Source organism: Macaca mulatta, chromosome 16 (assembly GCF_049350105.2).
Source record: "Macaca mulatta isolate MMU2019108-1 chromosome 16, T2T-MMU8v2.0, whole genome shotgun sequence".
Lineage (NCBI taxonomy): Eukaryota > Metazoa > Chordata > Mammalia > Primates > Cercopithecidae > Macaca > Macaca mulatta.
This window is the reverse complement of record NC_133421.1, coordinates 3,756,483-3,780,130: the sequence shown is the minus strand read 5'-3', so window position 1 is coordinate 3,780,130 and position 23,648 is coordinate 3,756,483. Positions and strand designations below refer to the sequence as shown.

The 23,648-nt window shown below is 43.4% G+C and overlaps 1 protein-coding gene and 1 long non-coding RNA gene across 6 annotated transcripts in view; one reads left to right on the top strand and one right to left on the bottom strand.

Annotated features, from left to right (window-relative positions):
* SMG6 (SMG6 nonsense mediated mRNA decay factor) overlaps window positions 1–23,648 on the top strand; it is a 243,067-nt gene that overhangs the window by 74,508 nt on the left and 144,911 nt on the right. The gene's annotated exons all lie outside the window — the stretch shown is intronic.
* Window positions 1–23,648, bottom strand: part of LOC144335239 (uncharacterized) — a 36,506-nt gene that overhangs the window by 6,985 nt on the left and 5,873 nt on the right. The window contains exon 2 of the long non-coding RNA XR_013405912.1: window positions 11,562–12,232. This is a non-coding gene — a long non-coding RNA (uncharacterized LOC144335239). The remainder of the gene's footprint in view (window positions 1–11,561; window positions 12,233–23,648) is intronic.

The following is a 23,648-nucleotide window of genomic DNA, read 5'->3' as shown; positions in this document are numbered from 1 at the left end:
GGGATTACAGGCTCACACCACCACACCGGCTAATTTTTTGTATTTTTAGCAAGATAGAGTTTCACTGTGTTGACCAGACTAGACTGGTCTCAAACTTCTGACCTCGTGATCCACCCACTTTAGCCTCCAAAAGTACTGGAATTACAGGTGTGAGCCACCGCGCCCGGCCTTTTTTTTTTTTGAGACGGTTTCACTCTTATTGCCCAGGCTGGAGTGCAGTGGCAACGATCTCAGCTCACTGCAACCTCTGCCTCCCTCGTTCAAGTGATTTCTCCTGCCTCAGCCTCCCTAGTAGCTGGATTACAGGCGTGCACCACCACACTGGGCTAATTTTGTGTTTTTAGTAGAAACAGGATTTTTCCATGTTGGTCAGACCGTTCTTGAACTCCCGACCTCAGGCAATCCGCCCGCCTCAGCCTCCCAAAGTGCCCACTGTTTTTTTTTTTATCAAGTTGTTTGTGTTTATTATTACGTCTTAAGAGTTCTCTATATAATCTGGACATAAGCCCCTTATCAGATTGATATTTTGCAGAAATTTTCTCCTGGTGCTTTCCCATTCTCCTGTCTCTTCTGCTTCTCTTTTTCTCCTCTCTTCTTTTGGATGGATGATTGTTCCCATTCCACCATTGTCATCGTGCCCTTTACTCCTTACCCCCAGCACTAGTCTTCTTTTCTTTTAGGGTTACCCTAGGAATTAAAGCATGCATACTTAACCTTGCCAAAATCAAAAGTTAATCAGATTTCCATTCTCCTCCTAACCAATACAAGAACCACAGAAAAACTTAAAATTTTATTTATTCAATTTATTTTCCCAATTTGCATGCCATTGTTGTCATGTATATTCTTTTTTCCTTTTGAACCCTATAAAACAAGTTATTGTTATTTTTGGTTTGGTTTATTTGTTTTTTTAATTAACATTTTGACAGTAAATATTTATTCAAACTCACCTATGTTTTTTGAGGCAGAGTCTCACTCTGTCACCCAGGATGGAGTGCAGTGGTGCAATGTTGGCTCGCTGCAACCTCTGCCTCACAGGTTCAAGCAGTTCTTGTGCCTCAGTCTCCCGAGTAGCTAGGATTACAAGGGTGTGACCACACCCAGCTTTTTTTTTTTTTTTTTTTTTTTTTTAAATATTTTTAGTATAGACGGGGTTTCACCTTGTTGGCCAGGTTGGTCTCGAACTCCTGACCTCAAGTGATCTGCCTGCCTCAGCCTTGTGAAGTGCTGGGATTACAGGTGTGAGTCACCGCGTCCGGCCTAAACTCACCTGTATATTTACTATTACATTCACTTTTGCATTTCAGACCCTCTATCTGGAATCATTTTCTTTCTGCCTGAAGTATATTATTTAGAATGTATTTAGTGAAGTTCTTTTGATGGCAAATTTTCTTCGTTTTTTTATTTGTCTGAAAATGCTTTATTTTACCCCTATTCCGGTAATAGAATTCTAGCCTAACAGTTACTTTTGCTCAGGCCATTGAAGATAGGTTACTACTGTCTTTGGGCTTTCACTGTTGGTGATTAAAGTCAACTATCAGTTTTGTTTCTGTTTTGAAAGAAGTCTGTCTTTTCGCTCTTGGTTCCTTTCAGGTCTTTTTAAAATCTTTGATGTTCCATAGTTTTGGTGATTGGTCTAAGTTTGGAGTTTAAAAAATTTTTCCTGCGAGGTATTTGTCGGGCTTCATGTAACCTATGGGGTTTGTTTGTTTGTTTGTTTGTTTTCCTATCAGTTTTGGAAAACTCTTAGTGTTCTTTTTTCAAATACTGCATCTCCCCGTGCTTTATCTTCTCCTTCTGTGACCCTGATGAGACATACGTCAGACTTAGTTTTTGATGTGTCTTAAACCTTACTTTGATTTTTCTGACTCCCTTCTTTTTGTGCTACATTCCAGATAATTTTCTTAACTGTCTTTCAGTTCATTGAACCTTTCCATAGCTATATCTAATCTATTAAATATGCCCCATTGACAATGCTTTTAATTTTAATAAATTTTTTATTTCCAAATATATATTTTTAATCAAATCCACTTTGACTTTCTTTATGGTTTCTTATTTCCCAAATATACTTGTGAGCTTGTCTTTTATTTCTCTAAAATATATTCAACATGGCATTTTAGAGACTCTATAATCTGAAATGGTGTATTTGGGGTGTAGCCTTGTGAGACCCTAGCTTTATGATAAGGATCTTGGCTGTGTCCTTGAAGCCTTGGAAAGCAAAGCTCGAGTTCATCAGGTAGCACATATTCTTAGGGTAAGGGCTGTTTGTAGTGCCACACTTACCTGTCTAGTTTACCATCTTTACTCAATCTCTGACCAAAGGATTTTACAGCTCACCAATGCTTTCCAAAAATTTTTAACATACTTTTTTTTCAGAATAATGAGCTATTTGATTGGGAGAATGGATCTAGGTGACTTTCTTTCTTTTCTTTTTCTTTTCTTTATTTTTTTTTTTGCTCTGCCTGTGATGTCTGTGAGCAGTGTGACTGGGCATCTACATCCAGGATGGCAAGGGCCTGTAGTTTGCTCTTCCAAAGATTAGTTTCTTTTCCAGCTCCTGCCCATTTACAGCTCAGTCTTATGGCAAATGGTGTCATTGGGCTCACATTTTTTTCATTTTTGCAAGAGAAGTCCAGTGTATAGAATACCACTTAGAGGGCTAATTGGATGGGGAAGAAAGATCAAAGGAGTGGAGAGGAAAGGCTGCAACTGAAGTGATAGAAGCCATTTATTGACAAAAAGATGTGAGTTAGAGATTTGGAAAAGAGTACGCTCTTGTTTCAGCTACATCACATTATATATCTGGTGAACCTTGCTGGCCCATGAAATCCTTTCCATTAGTCAGGGTTCTCTGTTCTTTTGTTCTTGACTACTGCTGTTCTTAGAGCTATTCGGTTTGCTTGTATGTCTCGGTTTCCTTTTCAGGAGGCCGATTGTTGGCTATTTAGGAATGCATTTACTGTAATTGGAGTGTTCTGGCTTGTTTAGTCCCCTCTTCACATACAAGACTCCTATCTTGAAGCTTATGTTCAGAAAATGCGCGTGTGATCCCTTTGCCCCAAGTGCCAACAGCAGATGCAGCAGTTGACACGCTGCAGGGAATTTCCAACTGCTGGGCAGGTTTCTGAAATCCGGACACGTGCTGTTCACACTTTGGCTTCTGAGGCAAGGATCAGTGGTTGAAAGAGGGGAGGAGCTGGCAGGGGACTGGAGGGAGAAAGATCTTATAATGCCTGCCCAGGACTTTAGGCTGTGTCAGCTTTCTGCATCTCTTCTCCAGCTGGAGTTGGCAGGGTCGAATAAATCACTGCAGAGCGGTTATGAGCCGAACTCACCAGGGACTTCTTTGAGGCACACCTGTGACGTCATCCTGTTATCACTGTCTGTTCCACATAACCTCTTTTCACCTCTCCCCTGAGAGAGGGTGATGCCCAGAACTCATGTCAGGGCAATGAGCAGAGGAAAATGTTTCGTAATTATTATTTTTGAGATGCCTGCTAGGGATACAATTGCAGGCTATTGACACATTCTTCAATATTCCTCATTGGAAGAGAAAACCCCTGTTTGCAAACATAGCCTGAATACCCCTTGTGGATGAAACTTCTTTTTAAACTTGGAAAGAAAGTCCTGAAACTCCTAAGTGGTCTCTTTTTGTACACCTTACCTCCCCTGTTCCCTCCCAAACACAGACACACATCACATACACAGAGTCTGCTGTGTTCAAAATCCTTCACTGACTTCGCATTTCACTCAGCGTAAAAGCGACATTCTTTACAAGGCCTTCATATATGCATCTCTTCTCTTGCCCTCTGCATTGCCTCTCTCTGACCTCATTCACTACTGTTCTCCCCCTGGCTTTGTTACTCTGCCTAAGCCACACTACCCTTCTTGCAAGTTCCCTGTTAAGCTGGAGACTCTCCCACCTTTGTCCCTTCGCATTAGTTGTTTTCTCTGTTTGGAATGTTCTGCATCCAGCCATCCGCCTGGTGAATACCTCACCTCCTATAAGTCTGCTTAATGTTACCTTCGTGAGACCTACACCAGCCATCCTCTTTAACACTGCTGCACTCTACTCCAAACCTGCACTCTTTATCTTCCCGTTCTATTGATTTATTTTCAAAATACGAGATAATTTACTTAATGTGCATGTGTTTGTTATTTCTTTCCCTCTACTATTCTGCAAGAATTTAAGCTCCCTGCTAATAGGGATCTTTGGTCTGTTTTATCCACTGATACATTGTGAACATCTAGAACAGTACCTGACCTGTTGTAACTTCTCAATAGACATGTGTTACATCAATTTCAAGTCAAAGAATAATTTGAGGTCAGGCGCCGTGGCCCATGTCTGTAATCCCAGCACTTTGGGAGGCCAATGTGGGTGAATCACGAGCTCAGGAGTTCAAGACCAGCCTGGCCAACATGGCGAAACCCTCTCTCTACTAAAAATACAAAAATTAGCCAAGCATGTTGGTGGGCACCTGTAATCCCAGCTACTTGGGAGGCTGAGGCAGGAGAATGGCGTGAACCCGGGAGGTGGAGCTTTCAGTGAATCGAGACTGTATCATTGCACTCCAGCCTGGGCAACATTGCAAGACTCTGTCTCAAAAAAAAAAAGATAATAATCTGTTAGCAGGTCAGCCTGTACAACAAAGATTGAATGGCAAGGGCAGGGGCATCTGTTAACTAGGTTATTGCTCGTAATCTTACTGTCTTTCCTTGTTTTTTGTTAAGTTGACTTTCTTGAAAGCATAATTTCCAAATGCATATTTTACATCCTGGCATTAAAGTAAAATCCATTAAATGTGCTTTGGTATCTACTGTTGTATTAATCCTTTCTCATACTGCCATAAGACATACCTGAGGCTGGGTAGTTTATAAAGAAAAGAAGTTTAATTGACTCATAGTTCCACAGGCTGTACAGGAAACATGGCTGGGGAGGCCTCAGGAGAATTACAGTCATGGCAGAAGGCAAAGAGGAAGGAGGCACGTCTCCCATGGCTGGAGCAGGAGGAAGAGAGTGAAGGGGGCGGGGCTACAGACTTTCAAACAACCAGAGATCCCAAGAGCTCCATCAGGAGACAGCACCAGGAGGATGGTGCTAAACCATCAGAAACCACCCCATGATGCGGTCACCTCCCACCAGGCCCCACCTGTAACACTGGAAATGACAATTCAACATGAGATTTGAGCAGAGACACAATCCAAACCGTATTAGCTCTTAACCCTGGAGTAAATATCTTTGGGGCTCTGGAAAGAAAATTTCTATAGAGCAGCATTAGTTCATCTGTTCTGGTCTCTTAAATCTTTCATCTTTTACTCTCTGTCCTTTCTTCCTGCCTAGAAATACTTTTGTATTTCCCTACTCATATATCATATTTTTACATTCACCTTACTGGAGCAATTCTGTCCTATTTATGTAAACTAAATGATTATTTAAAAGTATTTAACATTTTGGGTTTCATTGAAAGTACTAAAAAAGATAAAGTAGAAACCCACTTCTGTCAGTGATGTTCTTTCCTATACAATGTATAAATATTCAAGGAGTTTTTACACAGATGAAAAGATACTGAATATAAAATGTTTGATTCTACTATTTTTACTTACAAGTATACAAAGCTATAAAATTCTCTGTAAACATTTGTAATTTACATACAAATAAAAGTAATGGCAAAAAGTGCAGTTACTTTTGCACCAACCTAATGTACACTGACTCATGTTCTCATGAGTGTTGTTATTGTTGTGTGTATACAGGGTCTCACTGTGTCACCCAGGCTAGAGCGCCGGGGCATGATCATAGCTCACTGTGGCCTCAAGCTCTTGGGCTCAGGTGATCCTCCTGTCTCTCAGCCTCCCAAGTAGCTGGGACTACAGGTGCATGCCACCACACCCAGCTAATTTTTTATTTTTTGTGGAGCCAGGGGCTCGGGCTCACTGTGTTGCCCAAGCTAATCTCAAACTCCTGGACCCCAGTGATCCTCCTTTCTCGGCCTCCCAAAGTCTTGGGATTACAGGCGTGAGCCATTGAGCTTGGCTTCCCACGAATACGTTAACATTCATTTAATCATTACCCTCTCTGGGGACGTTTTCTTCTCAGGTTTCTAGTATTATAAATAATGCTGTAATTAACGTCTTTGTCCGTAAAATTTTTGTCTGCGGTTCATGTTATTTTATTAGAATAGGCCAAGCATGGTGGCTCATGCCTGTAATCATGCAGGCAGATCACTTGAGCCCAGGAGTTTGAGACCAGCCTGGGTAACATGGCAAAACCCCGTCTCTACAAAAAATACAAAAATTAGCTGGGTGTGGTGGTGCATGTCTGTTGTCCCAGCTACTTGGGAAAATGATGCGGGAGAATGGCTGGAGCCCAGGGGCGGAGGTTGCAGTGAGACGAGATCATGCCATTGCACTCCAGCCTGGGCAACACAGCCAGACCCTGTCTCAAATAAATAAATAAATAAATAAATGAATAAATAAAAACTATATTGTTATAAGTTCAGTTGTTGGGTGAAGAAGGGGTTTTGGCATCTTAATACTTTTGATACATGATGCTAGATTATTTTTTCTTTCTTTTTTCTTTTTCTTCCTTTTTTCTTTTTTTTTCTTTTAATAAAGGGTCTTGCTCTGTGTAACCTAGGCTGGAGTGCAGTGGTGTCGTCATAGTTCACTGCAGCCTCAAACTTCTTCTTGGGCTCAAGCAGTCCTCTCACCTCAGCCTCCCAGGTTGATGGGACTGTAGGCCTGTGCTACCATGCCCATCTAATTTTCAGGTATTTTGTAGAGATGAGGCCTCACTGTATTGCCCAGGCTGGCTTCAAACTCCTGAGCTCAAGCAGTCCTCTCACCTTGGCCTCTCAGAGTGCTGGGATTATAGGCATGAGCCACTGCACCCAACCTAGATTACTTTTTTTTTCTGGTTTTTTTTTTTTTTTTGAGACAGAGTCTCGCTCTGTCGCCCAGGCTGGAGTGCAGTGGTGCGATCTTGGCTCACTGCAAGCTCCACCTTCCCGGGTTCATGCCATTCTCCTGCCTTAGCCTCCTGAGTAGCTTGGACTACCGGTGCCTACCACCACGCCTGGCTAATTTTTTGTGTTTTTAGTAGAGGTGGGGTTTCACCGTGTTAGCCAGGGTGGTCTCGATCTCCTGATCTGCCACCTCAACCTCCAAAAGTGCTGGGATTACAGGCGTGAGCCCTTGCACCTGGCCTAGGTTACTTTTTGAAGAAGTTGTGCCAGCTTACACTCTTAGCAGTGTTTGAGAATGTCCAGCAACCACCTTCCTGTAGACATTAAGCACTTTTTCTTATCTTATCTTATCTTATCTTTTTATTTTTGAGGCAGTCTCTCTTTCGCCCAGGCTGGAGTGTGCTGGCGCGATCTCGGCTCACTGCAACCTCCACCTCCTGGGTTCAAGCTATTCTCCTGCCTCAGCCTCCCATGTAGCTGGGACTACAGGTGCCTACCACCACACGCAGCTGATTTTTGCATTTTTAGCAGAGATGGGGCTTTGTCATGTTGGCCAGGCTGGTCTCAAACTCCTGACCTCAGGGGATCCACCCACCTCCACCTCCCAAAGTGCTGGGATTACAGGCGTGAGCCATCGCGCCCAGCTGCATTAAGCATTTTAAATTTTTTACAGTCTTAAAAATACATGGAGACACAATGTAGGCCTTCATGTATTTGTTGAATAAATGACAGAATAAAACCTGTCCTTTTTAAAAATAGACTTTACATTTTAAAGCAGTTTTGTGTTCACAGCGAAATTGAACAGAATATACATAAAATTCCCGTGTACTCTTGTCCCCCACAACACAAAAACTTCTCCACTACCTATATCCCACACCAGAGTGGTACATTTGTTAGTCAGTGAACCTATATTGGCACATCATCACCCAAAGTTCGTAGTTCACGTTAGGGTTCACTCTCTGTGTTGTGCATTCTGTAGATAACTAGCTTATTTTTATACATCACTCTGAGTAAGTTTAGAGTCGTCATGGACTACATTGTCAGGGTTAAACCTTTCACCTCACCTCAGGTGATGACATGCCAGCATGCCAGGTGATGAATAGCTTAAGCTTGGAAGGTTGGCATGGGTATGTAGGTGAGTAGTCTTATTGGTTTGCCATTACAGAGAGCAAAGAATGTGGTTTCCTTATTTGGTTATCTTTTTTTTTTTTTTTTTGAGACGGAGTCTCGCTCTGTTGCCCAGGCTGGAGTGCAGTGATGTGATCTAGGCTCACTGCAAACCCTGCCCCCCGGGTTCACGCCATTTTCCTGCCTCAGCCTTTGAGTAGCTGGGCTACGGGAGCCCACCACCACGCCTGGCTAATTTTTTGTATTTTTAGTAGAGACGGGGTTTCACTGTGTTAGCCAGGATGATCTCGATCTCCTGGCCTTGTGATCCACCCGCCTCATGATCCACTGGCCTCGGCCTCCCAAAGTGCTGGGATTACAGGTGTGAGCCACCACGCCCGGCCTATTTGGTTATCTTATTTTTTACTAACGAATGAATTGTCTGCACCATAACAGAATGTTATGGGAGAAGCACATCTCTATATTGGAGTAAAAGCTCTTGGATTAAACCATCTATTGAGCTGAACAGCAAGAGAGTAGGCTGTCAGTAAGGGCTCAGGGTACCATACTCAGCCAGACATTTAAATACAAGTGTTACCCATAAGCTCTGATGGTCCTTTTCTTTGTTTATTCTTTGGCTTTGGAAGCAATGTGGAAGGTGGCTGAGGGGAGTCAGTGCACTTGGCTGTCTTGGGCTCTAGGTGATGTGCAGGAGGAGGGTAGAGTGTAATGAGATGTTATTGAAATTTCTTTCTTTTAAAGAATTCAGAGAGAGGTGTAAGGATAGAATAGAAAAATCATGCCCAGTTTAGAGTTGGACCGTGACTTTTCTGTTTTCCGGTAGTTGGAAGTATGGAGTGGTCAGCTGCCAAAAATGTGATCTCTCCTTTCTCTGAAGACTGTGTGGCTTCATGGTTATGAACTTTGCAATTGATCACATTTTGGTAAAATAATACATATTATACATATATTAGTTTTAATAGACTGATGAATATCCATCAAAACTTATCCATGATAGATACCATCAAAACTTAAAACATGATTTTCTAATTATACATGTTTTAAATTTTCTTTTTTCTCTGTATTTTTGTAGTTTTCTGTAAGTATCACAATACTTTAGTAATAAATGTATTTTTAAAAATTATGATAAAAAGAAACATTTGAAATTAGATAAAACTAGGCTCTAATTCTGATTGTGTACTTGCTGAGTTATGCAAATTACTTAACCATTTCCAAACCTGTTTCTACTTCCAGTACCTTGTGGATGGAAGACATTTAATAAATGTTTGCTGAATTAAACTTTCCTGCCATAGTATGTTTGCCACTGATTGCCAGTATTTCTCCCCTTCCCATAAAGGAAGATTCTGTTTCTTATTTTGAACTTGAATTTCAAAAGAACCAACCTAGGTTTTGAGGGTATACCAATTGTCTTGTTTTCTTTTGACATTACTGATTTTTCTAACTCTTCCTTCATTCCAAAAGAACTAACAACCTGATAGACCAATTAGGGAATATTTAGCTCATCTTGAAAATGCAATTATTTTAGCTTCGTAAAATGCATAAATCCCTCAACTAGAGTATCTCTCCATGGGGACAAGAGACTATATGATATTTTATCAAATTCCTAACAGTGTTCAAGGCTAACTCCAAAATTAGATGCTTATTCTCACAGAAAAGGGCCAGAAATTTTGAAAAAGTTAGGTGCCTAATCACTGATTGATTGAGTGAGTGATTTTCTAAGGTCTGAGAATGTATAAAATGAGTTTAGGCAAATAAATTAACAGATTGTTGATTTAAAAAAATTATGTCTTATAGGTAAATAATTGTGCCTTGCAAAATGTTAATACATTGGAATTATATTTTTAAAAAATTTTGTAAGACTTCCATGATGAAGTCATCAGGATCCCTTTGAGATGGTTATATTACAGTAGACTGCTTTGAGAAATCAGGGTTTAAATCTTCAGTCTACTTTTTTCCCCCCTTTTCTTAGCCCCAAACTGTGGGGACCTCTCTCTCTCCCTCTGAAGACAATAGAAAGCCAAATCTGTAAAACAATTCCTATTCCCTCACTAATGCCCTTGACCCCATTCATTGGATGCCTTGGTTGGTCCTTTCTGAGGGAGACTGGGGTAGCTGCTTAACCATCGTGGCACCTGCCATCCGAGTTTCCACCTTGCCCGAGGTCCCAGAAGGCCACACATTTCTGCCTGTTGGGAAGAGGCAGAAACGCCTCTGTGTGTGTGCTGTTTCTTTAAAAGAAAGGGTAGCGGAAGTGATGCTGCAGGGAACATCTGCACTCAGGGCTGAGGGGAGAGCGAGATGCGCTGCAGCTGGTGTAAGGCCCTGGCAGGCTGAGGCGCTGCTGTCTATGGGGGTTTACTTCTGTCTGCATTGAAACATGGCTTGGGAGGGGGTTGGTGGCCTGCTGCCAGCCTCAGTTAGCCTGCCCTTCTCTTTCCTCTTTCCTCCTCGCCGCCCCCCCCCACCCTCACTCCCCTCCCTCATGCTTTAAAGTCGCATTTCCAGGCCAGACGTAGAATTAATCTCTGGGCACTTCACATTGCTGGCAGCTGAAAGCAGGATGTGGGATCTTTTTTTCTCTCTCTTTCTCTCTCTGCGTCTTGGCTGACTTTTTTACCTCTCGAAGAATTTGGAAGGCCGTGAGATCCCCCCCCCCACACACAAGTACTGTGGAGTTTTTCAGCACGCTGATCACCCTGCTGCGGCTTCACCCTAATAGACTTCATATGTTGATGCAGTTGACATCAGTATCAAACTATTTTACATGTGATCTGGTGTATTTCCTGAGGAAATCTGCAAGATATTTATTAAGAACTAATAAAATAAACCTCTCCATGAGTTTTTAGGTAGTTTTCAATTTTTCATGTCTGTCTCGTTTCCTCTTATCAATGAGTTGCTATTTTCTCTCTCTACTCTGACCATCGCAAAAGGAAACAAAAATAAATGTTTTAAACTGTTCCTGAAGGGACAGAGAGAGAATAGTTCTGCCATGATGTATCAGCCGGGACTGTATTTTTAGTGCAGCATTGTAGAAACTAAAAATATCCTGTTATAGTAGATCCTTTTTATAGGTCTGTGTGTGTGTGTGTGTGTGTGTTTATAATGTACGCACAAGTGCCTTTGTGCATCGGCAGCCACTCTTCACATTACAGCTGGACTCCATTAGTCCTTGAAAATTAATGTAATCCTAGTTAAGAAAAAAATTAATTACTGTACCAGAGCTGTGTTTTATCCAAAGCTAGTGTTAGCTCCCTAGCTGGCAGCTGAGTTTGAGAGGCTCCAGGGCCCCGTGGAGTTGTGGCTTTGGTATCGCAGCGTTGGCTGCTGTGTTTTTCCTGTCGAGAGCATTCCTCAGTTCTTTAGGGCTAGACATGTGGCATGCAGAATGTAACCACAGACCCCTCTGCCTCAGTGAAATATTATGTTCCAGTCTGGTCATCCCCCAAAATGGTGTCCCCCACAGGTTTCACTCACCTGCCATAGCAGGTTTTCTTATCAGGTTTCTTTACAAAAGAGCTCCTTCAGCAGTGGTGTCTCTGTCCATGTTCTTGAGAGGAGAGACAACATTTATCAAAGTCCAGGAGACACATGGAATTTAACTGGGAGGATTTTGCATGGACAATTAAGAATGACAGTCACGTTTTGCCCTTACTTTTTGTTTAAGGATTTGACTAGTTTGTTTAATATACACCTTTTATTATAAATGAGTGTGTCAGCGTTGACTGCCGGTTTCTAGTCAGACTTCTCTGCACCAGCCCTGGGTGAGAGGCTGACTGGCTCGGCATGTGAGTAATGTTTCCAGCTTTGTCATCAGTGTTCTGGGATGAGATACAGGGCACAGCCGAGAAGCCGTGGCCGTCCACCTCGCCTTCACGTTGCAGCTCTTGTGCAATTGCCTGCTTTGTTGTTTGTTTTTCTTCTTCGGGAGCCTGGATTGGGGTGGGGGAATAAAGTGGGGTAAGTGGGAAGATTGCTGTTTCTTTGCTGGTCAGACTCTCCAGGCTCTCTGTGGAGAGTCCGGGCAGGATCCGTCTGACTTGGATTGCAATTCTTTTTTTCTGCTGAGCTGGGGCGTGGGCAGCCTAGGCCTGTGTAACTCGTGACAGGCCTCCCAAAGTGCCATGATGGCATGGATCCTCGTGGAGCTGTTGAGAACAAAAACAGGGTTAGTGACCTTTTGTTTCTTTTTGGGCATGGGTTCTGAGACTTATCTCTGGGCCTTATGTTCCTGCTAGTGACTCTAGGTCCCCTAGGCCTCTCCCCGTCATCCCCTGGCTGACAAATGGTTGAGCTCTCAGCTTCCTGTACTTGATCCCCAAACAGTGTAGTTCAGTAAAAGTAGTAATTAGGCCTTTTACAAATTTATTTTATTAGTGAAGAGAGTTGGTAGGTAATGGGCCGTAATTCTAACACAGCCAGTTTGGAGATTAATAAAAAATTTTAAAAGAGCAGTTTTTACCAGAGGCAGTGGGCCTGTTATTTCAAGTTCTCGGCTGAGCCGAAATCAGAGTGGCGTGGGACCCACGGTGGACTTTGTTGCTGGGAGGATGCAAAGCCACGTTCCTTTTTGTTACAGTCTGTGCAGTACCCATCCTTGAGGGTGTTTTACCCTGGCATTGGAAAAAAGGAAACCTTGTTTTCCAAGAACTCTGCTCTCTCTCAGCTTGATAAGCATTTGAAAATAAAAGCTGCACAATTGAAATTGGCAGTGCATCCTCATTCTTTTGTCTCTCTGTTTATTTTTTTCCCTCATCCCTCAACATGTGTGCTACAGCCCATGGTTATTACACCCTCAAGAATGATGGCCTGGAACTCAGCAAACTCGCACCAACGTCTGCCTGCCCTGCATTCTGTTGTTTGGAGCTGGCTGCGGCATCAGGGCCTAGCGCTGAGAGGCCGGGTGGATCAGCCTCCACAGCTCCATCTGTGGCACATTTCCCTTCTCCTCTGAAGCTGCTGCTTGGAATTTTGAGCTCCTCCAGAATCCTGATTGTCAGCTCAATCTTTCTTGTTAGTTTTTGTAGTTAACTTAATTGATTTGTTTACCTCTCCATTGGAGGAGCTCAAGAAGAAAGTGCTTGGGCACTCAGCAGAGCAGTTCTGCCTCTTGAAAAGATTCTTCTGAGGTAGGGTTTTATGATACTGACCCTGAGAAGAAAAAAGATGCTATGGTTTAGGCCAGGGTGACTGTAAGTCCTGGTTTGCCCAGGGATGGATCCTATTTATGAATTACTCATAGCACACCCCTTCACTCTCAGAAGTATCCCAATTTAGGAGATAAATTTTAGCATCATACTAGCTTAGATGAATTTAGCAAGAAATAACAGATAACCCACTCACTACAAACTGTTAATTCTTTGTCTAGAAATGTAATGGCTTTGTGAGGCAGCGCCAAACCCTGCCCTAAGCATTGCATGCAGATTCCACTGGAGTCATGCACATGTGACCTCAGAAAGCATTGCTGTGTTTCTGGCTCTGTGAGTGTGGACTGGCCTTCCCGCTTGAGTAGGTCCTGGTTAAGCCAGTTTTGAAACACCGTGTCACTTATTTGAGCATTCCTGGTTATCACTGCCTAGTTGGTTGAGTCAGAACCTGGAGTTAGTTTGGTAGGGTGTGGTTTCAGGTTTGCAGACGTCCCTGGTTGATGCCTGTGAAGGGTTGGTGCCTAATGTAACTGAAGAGGGTGTTACTTCAGGTTAGTAGTCCTTGTTTTCTCTTGACTGTTTGGACTGAACCTGGTATTACTGTTTCCCAAAGAATATTTTTGGTTTGAAAACTGAGGGTCAGCAGTTCGCAAGTGCCGAGCGTAAAGCCAACTCTGTGGTTGGTCTTGTGCCACTGGGTCAGCAGCGCCGCAGTCCTGATCGATTGATCTGCAGCAATGTGAAACCACCAACAGCAACTGCCAGACAACGCTCCACCTCACCCATTTCCCCGTCCACCCTGTCTCGCTGCCCAGATCCCCTTTCTTTTTCCTTGTATGTCTGTCTCACTCTTGGTTATGTATTTCACTTTTTTTGGGTCTATCTTTTTCCATCTCCCTGTCTCTTTCCATAACAGTTTTAATAATGTTTTAGTTAGTTCCAGCCTTTTCCCTGAATGGATCCCATTGGAAAATGCATTTGAAAGGAAACAGTTATACACTTCCCTTCCTTTGAAACTCTGTTGGCACCTTTTCCAGTGCAGTAAACCATACAACATGTATTTTCAAAGTTTCCAAACACAGACACGCTGGCGTTAAATTTATGAAAAAATATTTTATTCAGCTGTATGGTAACTGTGACTTTCAGAGATGCTGATCAGATTTGAAATTGGTACTGACTTTTGGAGCTCCAGCAGGTTTTCACATCTCTGCGGGAAATATAACCAAACTGGCTCTTGGGGAGTCTGTGATGCTTGGAGCCTTGGCTTTTGATTGGCAGGTTGGGCAGGAAGAGTTGGAGTGAGAGATGTGGATGTGGGGATCCCCAGCCACACCCAGAAGGAAACAGGGAAAGTCAGTGAGTCAGTGAAGAATATGGCATAGCCGTGTTGGGCACAGGAACAGAATGTAATTTCCGTCTATGCATAGCAGGTAAATTATTTTCTGTTTACTCCAGCCAAGGCTGAAGGTCAAATAACACCTTTTTTGTTTTTTTTTTTTAAGATGGAGTCTCGCTCTGTCGCCTAGGCTGGAGTGCAGTGGCGCGATCTCTGCTAACTGCAAGCTCTGCCTCCCAGGTTCACGCCATTCTCCTGCCTCAGCCTCCCGAGTAGCTGGGACTATAGGCGCCCGCCACCTCGCCTGGCTAGTTTTTTGTACTTTTAGTAGAGACGGGGTTTTACCGTGTTAGCCAGGATGGTCTCGATCTCCTGACCTCATGATCTGCTCACCTCGGCCTCCCAAAGTGCTGGAATTACAGGCGTGAGCCACCGCTCCGCGGCCCAAATAACATCTTTTTGTTATTTTCTTTAGGGTGCCAAGGCTAAGAAGAGTTATTTATTTGCTTTCAAAGCAGTGATGATGTTGCTGTTGTTAAAAATGATTATTACCACTCTTTTCCCTTTTATACCTATGCTATGTTCTGAAACACAAAAATATATATATATTAGAATTCATGTATGTATTTTTTATTTTTTATGATTATTAACTTATTTTTTCTTTTACCTTTGAACTGTTGTCCAGTCTAAGACATCCTGTTGTAGCATGTTCTATGCATTTTTTTTCTATTTTTTAAAGATAAAATCCAGCTCCTACAGAAAGTTCTATGTATTTGAGAGTCCATGGGTTTGACTGAGGTTGGAATTTGGTAGGCAAGCATGGTGATCCTTCTCAAGTACCCCGACAGTTTGTTCAGGAGATCCTTGGGAATGCTCTTGAAAGAAGCCTTTCAGAAGGGCTTTTCTTCCAGATTGCTCAAGCAGCAGCTAAACCGTGTCTTGGCTCACCTAGGTTTAAAAGTTGAGCATCCTACAGGCCATGTATCCCACTCAGTTCAGTTAACAAGGGTTTGTAAAGCACTCATTATATGTCTGTCTTCTTAGCTCTTAGTTTGCTTTTTTTTTTTTTTTTTTTTAAGTTTTTGCCTTTGTTGGCTGCAGACAGCGTTTTCAGAAATGCTGTATCTGTTTTCTCTCGGTTTGCTTGTCCTCTCTGCCTGTTTCTTGGGTTTCCTTTTTCTCGTGCAGCATCCAATATATCAGCATTAACTAAAGATACTACCTTGGCCCTCCTCTTTCTCTTTCCCCATTAGTATATTGTAAAATCTCGTCATTTCAACTGTCATCTCTGTGCACCCCCCCAAAATTTCTTTACTGCTCCGATCTTTTTCATGAACTTTGGCCCTCATTTCTAACTTTTTGTTGTATATTTTCATCTGGAATCACAAGCTTGTTCAGAATTGACTCATCCATAGCTGGTTTGCAGTAATGCACACCAGTAGTCCCAGCTACTCACGAGGCTGAGGAAAGATCACTTGAGCCCAGAAGTTTGAGGCCATACTGGGCAATATAACGAGATCCCCATCTCTTGAAGAAAGAAAACAAAAAGGTTCATCCTCTCCCTCACTTGTCAGGTTCCCCCCAGGAAGCAAACTCTTAAGATGGATATTTGCATGCAAGAAGCTGGATTGGGGCAGAGGGAGAAATTGAACTGTGTTGCAGCTATAAAAAGGGCTTACCCAGTCCTGCAAGGAGCTCTAGACCTAGGCTAACCCTTCAGAGTACTCCCTAATTGGATCAGAGGGGCTGAATCTTTGTACCCCCTCTCTCTCCCCACCAAGTAGTTGGATGTGGGTTACCTGGGAAGGTGCGGGGATTTGGGGGAAGTGCCTTTCTTTAGCTGAGAACAAGTCTCAGTGAAGGTCTCAGATGAGAGCTGCCACTGCCAACACTGGTGGAAGCAGTGAGTGCGTTAGTCTTGGAGGGGATCTGGGCAGTGCCCCAAGTAATCTACTGCCCCACCAAACTGGTTCCTCCTATGCGCAATAATATTTCTGTGATCGGTACCAACGTCCTCCATGAACTCGGGCTGTCTTGGCCTCAGTGTTTGTATTTTTAAGTTGAGGTATAATTTACATGAAACAATAATACACAGATATTAAGTGGTCAGTTTGATGAATTTTGACAAATGCCTACACTATTCTTATATTTTTTTCTTTTTTACCCTGTATGTTAGGAGTATTTGAAAGTAACAAGAGCTGGACCAGGTGCAGTGGCTTGTGCCTGTAATCCTAGCACTTTGGGAGGCCAAGGCAGACGGATCACTTGAGTCCAGGAGTTCGAGACCAGCCTGGGCAACATGGTGAAACCTTGTCTGTACAAAAAATAGAAAAAGTTAGGCAGGCATGGTAGCACACACCTGTAGTCCCAGTCACAGGGGCTCAGGAGACTGAGGCAAGAGGATCGCTTGAGCCTGGGAGGTTGAGGCTACAGTGAGCTGCGATCATGCCACTGCACTCCAGCTTGGGTAACACAGTGACACCCTGTCTCCAAAAAAGAAAAAAGAAAGAGAAAAGGCAGGGGACAGAGAGAGAGAACAGAACAAGAGCCATCTTGAAATAGCTTAAACAAGAAAGGAATTATAGTATAAAGAACTTTAGGATAAGGATAAAGCCAGGCCTGCAGAGGGGAATGGAACCAAGAAAGCCTCTTTCTTTCTTTTTTTTTTTCTTTTTTCTTTTTTTTTTTTGGTGGGGTCTCGCTCTGTCGCCCAGGCTGGAGTACAGTGGTGCTATCTCGGCTCACTGCAAGCTCCGCCTCCGGGCTTCACGCCATTCTTCTGCCTCAGCCTCCCGAGTAGTTGGGAATACAGGAGCCGGCCACCACACCTGGCTAATGTTTTGTATTTTTAGTAGCAACGGGATTTCACCATGTTAGCCAGGATGGTCTCGATCTCCTGACCTCATGATCCACCCACCTCGGCCTCCCAAAGTGCTGGGATTACAGGCGTGAGCCACCGCGCCCGGCCAAGAAAGCCTCTTTCTGTACTTCTCTTTTCTGCGTATTGCTTGCCTCTCTGCCCCCCTTTTCTGCCTGGCATATAGGCTCGTAAGGCATATACAAAATACCCTTACTATACACAATAATTGTTGTGTCACTTTTATATACATATATTTTTGTAAGTAGAGCTATCTTGGCCGGGCACGGTGGCTCATGCCTATAATCCCAGCACTTTGGGAGGCCAAGGCGTGTGGGTCATTTAAGGTCAGGAGTTCGAGACCAGCCTGGTCAGCATGGTGAAACTCAGTCTCTACTAAAAATACAAAAATTTAGATTGGGCACAGTGGCTCGCGCCTGTAATCCTAGCACTTTGGGAGGCCAAGATGTGCAGATCACGTGAGGCCAGGAGCTCGAGACCAGCCTGGCTGACGTGATGAAACCCCATCTCTACTAAAAATACAAAAGTTAGCCAGGCATGGTGGCACACACCTATAGTCCCAGCTACTCAGGAGGCTGAGGCAGGAGAATTGCTTGAACCTGGGAGGTAGAGGTTGCAGAGCCGAGATTGCGCCACTGCACTCCAGCCTGGGCAACAGAGCAAGACTCTGCCTCAAAAAAAAAAAGTTTAGCTGGGCGTGGTGGCATGCACCTGTAATCCCAGCTACTTGGGAGGCTGATCTCTTGAACCCGGGAGACAGAGGTTGCAGTGAGCTGAGATGGTGCCATTGCACTCCAGCCTAGGCAGCAGAGGGAGACTCCATCTCAACACAAAACCAAAAAACAAATAGAACTGTCTTACATCTTACTCTTTTGGTTTGTTTTGTTTTTTGAGACAAAGTGTCACTCTGTCATCCAGGTTGGAATGCAGTGGTGTGATCTCGGCTCACTGCAACCTCCTCCTTCTGACTTAACCCATCCTCCCACCTTGCCTCCCCAATATCCAGGACCACAGACACATGCTACTGTGCCCAGCTAATTTTGATGGAGTCTCACTTTGTTGCCCAGGCTGGTCTCCAACTCCTGAGCTCAAGCGATCCACCCACTTCAGCCTCCCAAAGTGCTGGGATTACAGGCTTGAGCCACCGCACCTGGACATCTTACTCTTTTTAATGGCTGTTTTATATTCATGTTTGCAGTCTTTTCCTGTCCAAACTGTATCAACGGTGAGTTTCATCATTCACATCATTTCACACCTCTTTAAACTTCCTAGAGATTTTTCACTTTCTTCTTCGGTTTCTAGTTGATAGCACAAGCAAGTCCTGTTAGACTTCAGCTCCTTGAAGGTCCAGTTTATGTCTGATTCATCTACACAAACTAAATGCCCAGCACAGATCCTTACATGTAGTAGCCACTTGGTGAATGCTGACTGTGTGAATATAAAGAAACGAATTGGTTCAGCACCATGTGAAGTACCGTTCAGATCAGCTCCAGCAACCCAGGCGCTGCAGTAAGCACTTTGGGTTTGGTGGGGTCTGCGCTGTGGACCCCGCCCTGTTGGGATTTCTAGGCTGGTGGGGCAGCTTGGTAAATTGTAAATCCTGTATGAGGACAGCTGTGAGCCACACGCCTGGTGAGTGTTACAGGTAGAAATACTGCCAGAATCCAGAGGAGGAGACCTATAGTACAGGTCTGGTATGTACTGGATCTTGAAGGAAGGACTTAGGCAAGGGAGAGGAAAGTCGTAAACTGTGGAGAGTGGGGTAGGAGAATGGCCATTCAGAAGCGTGGAGGCAGGTTTGCCATTTTGTTTTTTGACTGGTCATTTGCCATCTTTGGATGTGGGACGCTTTATTTATTTATTTATTTTGGAGAGACACGGCCTCCCTCTGTCACCCAGGCTGGAGTGCAGTGGCACGAACATTGCTCACTGCAGCCTCCAACTCTTGGGCTTATGCCATCCTCCCACCTCGACCTCCCAAAGTGCTTGGATTACAGGCATGAGCTACCGCACCCGGCAAGTGTGGGGCCCTTTTAAAGAAGCAAGGCAATGGTCTATAAATAAACCTGTTAGGTCTTTTGAGCCAGGCAGAAGCAGGTCAGCTCTGTCCTCTAAATGGAGGAAATCTCACCAAGAAAATAAAGTTGAACTGGTGCTTTAAAACCTGTCTGTTTGGCAGGGGGTTGCTAATCCCACGTTTATGGAGCTTTGTTCTCAGTACCAGTGTTAAAATATAAATGTAGCTTTTAAATCCCCTTGCTTTATAGCATACTGTTGTACTTTTTGTTGTAGAAATATTCCAAAAATGTGCCTAAATTAAATTTTACAATCTAGACAATTCCCCCTTTATATCCATACATCTGTGTTTATATATGTATATATTTAATTGCATATATATTTTAATATATCATTGGTCTTTTTAAAACAATCTTTTCTAGTGTATGTCACTTTCTCATTTATCTAGAGTTTTTCTTTAGGACTTTAGAATTCTTCATTCCTCATTCTGGATTGATCCCTCATCATCTACTGTAAAGCATTTTTGCATTTGGGTTTCTCTGACCCTTAGAGGTGTCATATACAGAATGTTGACTAAACAACTGCATTAAATATCAGATACTAGATATTAGATACCAGATATTAGACATCAGATATTAGATATCAGATATTAGAAATCTCTCTATTTAAAGAAACCCATCATGGATAATTTTGAAATAAAACTGATCATTTTCTAATTTAGTGGGGTTTTTTGTTTGTTGTGTTTTGTTTTTTTGAGTCACAGTCTTGCACTGTTGCCCAGGCTGGAGTGCAGTGGCACCATCTTGGCCTCGGCTCACTGCAACCTCTGCTTCCTGAGTTCAAGTGATTCTTGTGCCTCAGTCTCCCAAGTAGCTAGGATTACAGGCATGCACCACCATGTCTGCTAATTTTGTGTGTGTGTTTTTAGTAGAGACAAGATTTTACTATGTTGGCCAAGATGGTTTTGAACTCCTGGCCTCAAGTGATCTGCCTGCCCCGGCTTCCCAAAGTGTTGGGATTATAGGCATGAGCCACCGTGCCTGGCCTAGTGTTATTTTAATTTAGTTTTATAGATCTTTTTTTTTTTTTTTTTTGAGACGGAGTCTCGCTCTGTTGCCCAGGCTGGAGTGCAGTGGCGCGATCTCGGCTCACTGCAAGCTCCGCCTCCCGGGTTCCCGCCATTCTCCTGCCTCAGCCTCCCGAGTAGCTGGGACTACAGGCGCCCGCCACCATGCCCGGCTTGTTTTTTGTATTTTTTAGTAGAGACGGGGTTTCGCTGTGTTAGCCAGGATGGTCTCGATCTCCTGACCTTGTGATCCGCCCGCCTCGGCCTCCCAAAGTGCTGGGATTACAGGCTTGAGCCACCGCGCCCGGCTAGATCTTTTTAAAAAATATTTTGCTTTCATCTTTTTTATTATTATTATTATTATTATTATTATTATTTGAGAAGGTGTCTCCGCTGCCCAGGCTGGAGTGTACTGGCGCAGTTTTGGTTCATTGCAACGTCCGCCACCAGGGTTCAAGCGATTCTCCTGCCTCAGCCTCCCAAGTAGCTGGGATTCCAGGCATGCACCTCCACATCCAGCTAATTTTTGTACTTGTAGTAGAGAGGGGGTTTCACCATGTTGGTCAGGCTGGTCTCTGGTCTCAAACTCCTGACCTCAGGCGATCTGCCTGCTTTGGCCTCCTAAAGTGCTGTGATTTCAGGCATGAGCCACTGCTCCCCGCCAAATTTTATTTTTTTTTTTAGAGACAAGGTCTTGCTGTGTTGCCCAGGCCAGAGTGCAGTGGTGTGATTATAGCTCACTGCAGCCTTGAACTCCTGGATTCAAGTGATCCTCCTGCCTCAGCCTCCTGAGTAGCTGGAACTACAGCAGCATGCCACCATGCCCAGCTAATTTTATTTTTTATTTTTTTGTAGAGGTGGGATCTCACTATGTTGCCCAGGCTGGACTCAAGTGATTCTCCAGCCTCGGCCTCCCAAAGTGCTGGGGTTATAGGCATGAACCACTGCACCTGGCCTGTAGAGCTTCTTAAAACACAATGTGTCTATTAATGTATAACTTATTCCTATATATGGGTTTTGGAAAAATATTTTTAGAATTTTATATATATGTATTTTGTCTCACCATATAGATAACTTTAGGATACTATTTCTGGGGTATCTTTTAACAGCATGTAATAATAGGCTATGTGTTATAAAAAATATTTTCAGGCTGGGTGCGATGGCTCACGCCTGTGATCCCAGCACTTTGGGAGGCCAAGGCGGGTGGATCAGTTGAGGTCAGAAGTTCGAGACCAGCCTGGCCAACATGGGGAAATGCCACCTCTACTAAAAACAAAAATTAACCAGACATGGTGGCACATACCTGTAGTCCCAGCTACTCGAGAGGCTGAGGCACGAGAATTGCTTGAGCTCAGGAGGCAGAGGTTGCAGCGAGCTGAGAGTGCGGCATTATATTGCAACCTGGATGACAGAACTAGCCTCTGGGAAGGAAAAAAAAAAATATATATATATATATATGTGTGTATTTATATATTTGTAAGGTTATTGTTCACTTTTTTCTTTTTTTTTTTTTTTCTTTTTTTTTTTTTTTTTTTGAGACAGAGTCTCGCTTAGTCGCCCAGGCTGGAATGCAATGGCGCGATCTCGGCTCACTGCAAGCTCCGCCTCCCGGGTTCACGCCATTCTCCTGCCTCAGCCTCCCGAGTAGCTGGGACTACAGGCGCCCGCCGCCTCGCCCGGCTAATTTTGTTCACTTTTTTCATATACTATCTCTTGCATAGAGTCTGTGCTTTAAAAAATTATTTTTGGACTCAGTGCTGAGAAAAAGGAGTTGTTTTTCCTGAGGAATTGATATACTTATTCCTTTCTGATAATGAGAACTATACAGTTATTGGTGTTTCCTTTTTTGCTTTGGCTGACAGTAAATTTTAAGTCAAATTTTAAGTCCGTTTATGGTAGGCTGCTAACCCATGTGATTGACATTTTTTCTTTTTCTTGGTCTTGATTCTCTAATCTACTTTAACGTTATTTTATGTGATTTTGCTGTAAGTTGTCACAAATCTTTTGTGAATTGTGGTATAAAAGAATAAATATAAAAAATTTTAATCTAGTTTAAAATTAGATAAAGGCCAGGCGTGGTGGCTCACGCCTGTAATCCTAGCACTTTGGGAGACTGAGATGGACGGATCACTTGAGGTCAGGGGTTCGAGACCAGGCTGGTCAACATGGTGAAACTCAGTTTCTACTAGAAGTACAAAAATTAGCCAGACATGGTGGTGGACACCTGTAATCTCAGCTATTTGGGAGGCTGAGGCAGGGGAATGGCTTGATTCCGGAATACGGAGGTTGCAGTGAGCTGAGATTGCGCCATTGCACTCCAGCCTAGGTGACAAAGCGAGACTCAGTCTCAAAAAACAAAACAAAGAACTAGATACATACAACTTTAAAACAATGTATATTGTTTTCAATAAGTATATTGACAAATTGACCAGTCCAGCAGCTAAGTACAAATTTGGATGGGCTGTATTATTATTATTACTATTAAGGCAGAGTTTTACTCTGCTATCCAGGCTAGAGTACAGTGGCGTGATCTAGCTCCCTGCAACTTTTGCCTCCCAGGCTGAAGCGATCTTCCTGCTTCAGCCTCCTGATTAGCTGGGGTTATTATAGGCACATGCCAGCACGTCTAATTTTTGTATTTTTAATAGAGGCGAGGTTTTGCCATGTGGCCTAGGGTGGCCAGGAACTCCTGGGCTCAAGTGATTCGCCTACCTCACCTCCCAAAGTGTTGGAATTATAGGTGTGAACCACCATACCCAGCTGGAAGCATTATTATTGAAAGGTACGTCCATTCCACAGCTTCTAGGTCCGGAGACTAGCTGGTACCTTACCACGTTTCTAGTCACCTTCATTTAGTGCTATTTTCTCACTTTCTTCCTTGACACAATTGCTTTATCTAGCTTATTATTCTTCTGACTTCTGCTTTAAAACTAGATGCACCACAGTGGGTGGGGTTGGATGAAGTCATTACGTTCGCAATGGTCTGGACATCGGTCATGGATTGTAAGGCCTCAAGGAACCATTTTAGAATGAGTTTCTAGAGCAGAGTCAAATGAATGCGCAGATCTGGATATTCACAAGGTAGCCACCAAAAAGTTGTGTCTTATCATTGGTCTTGTTT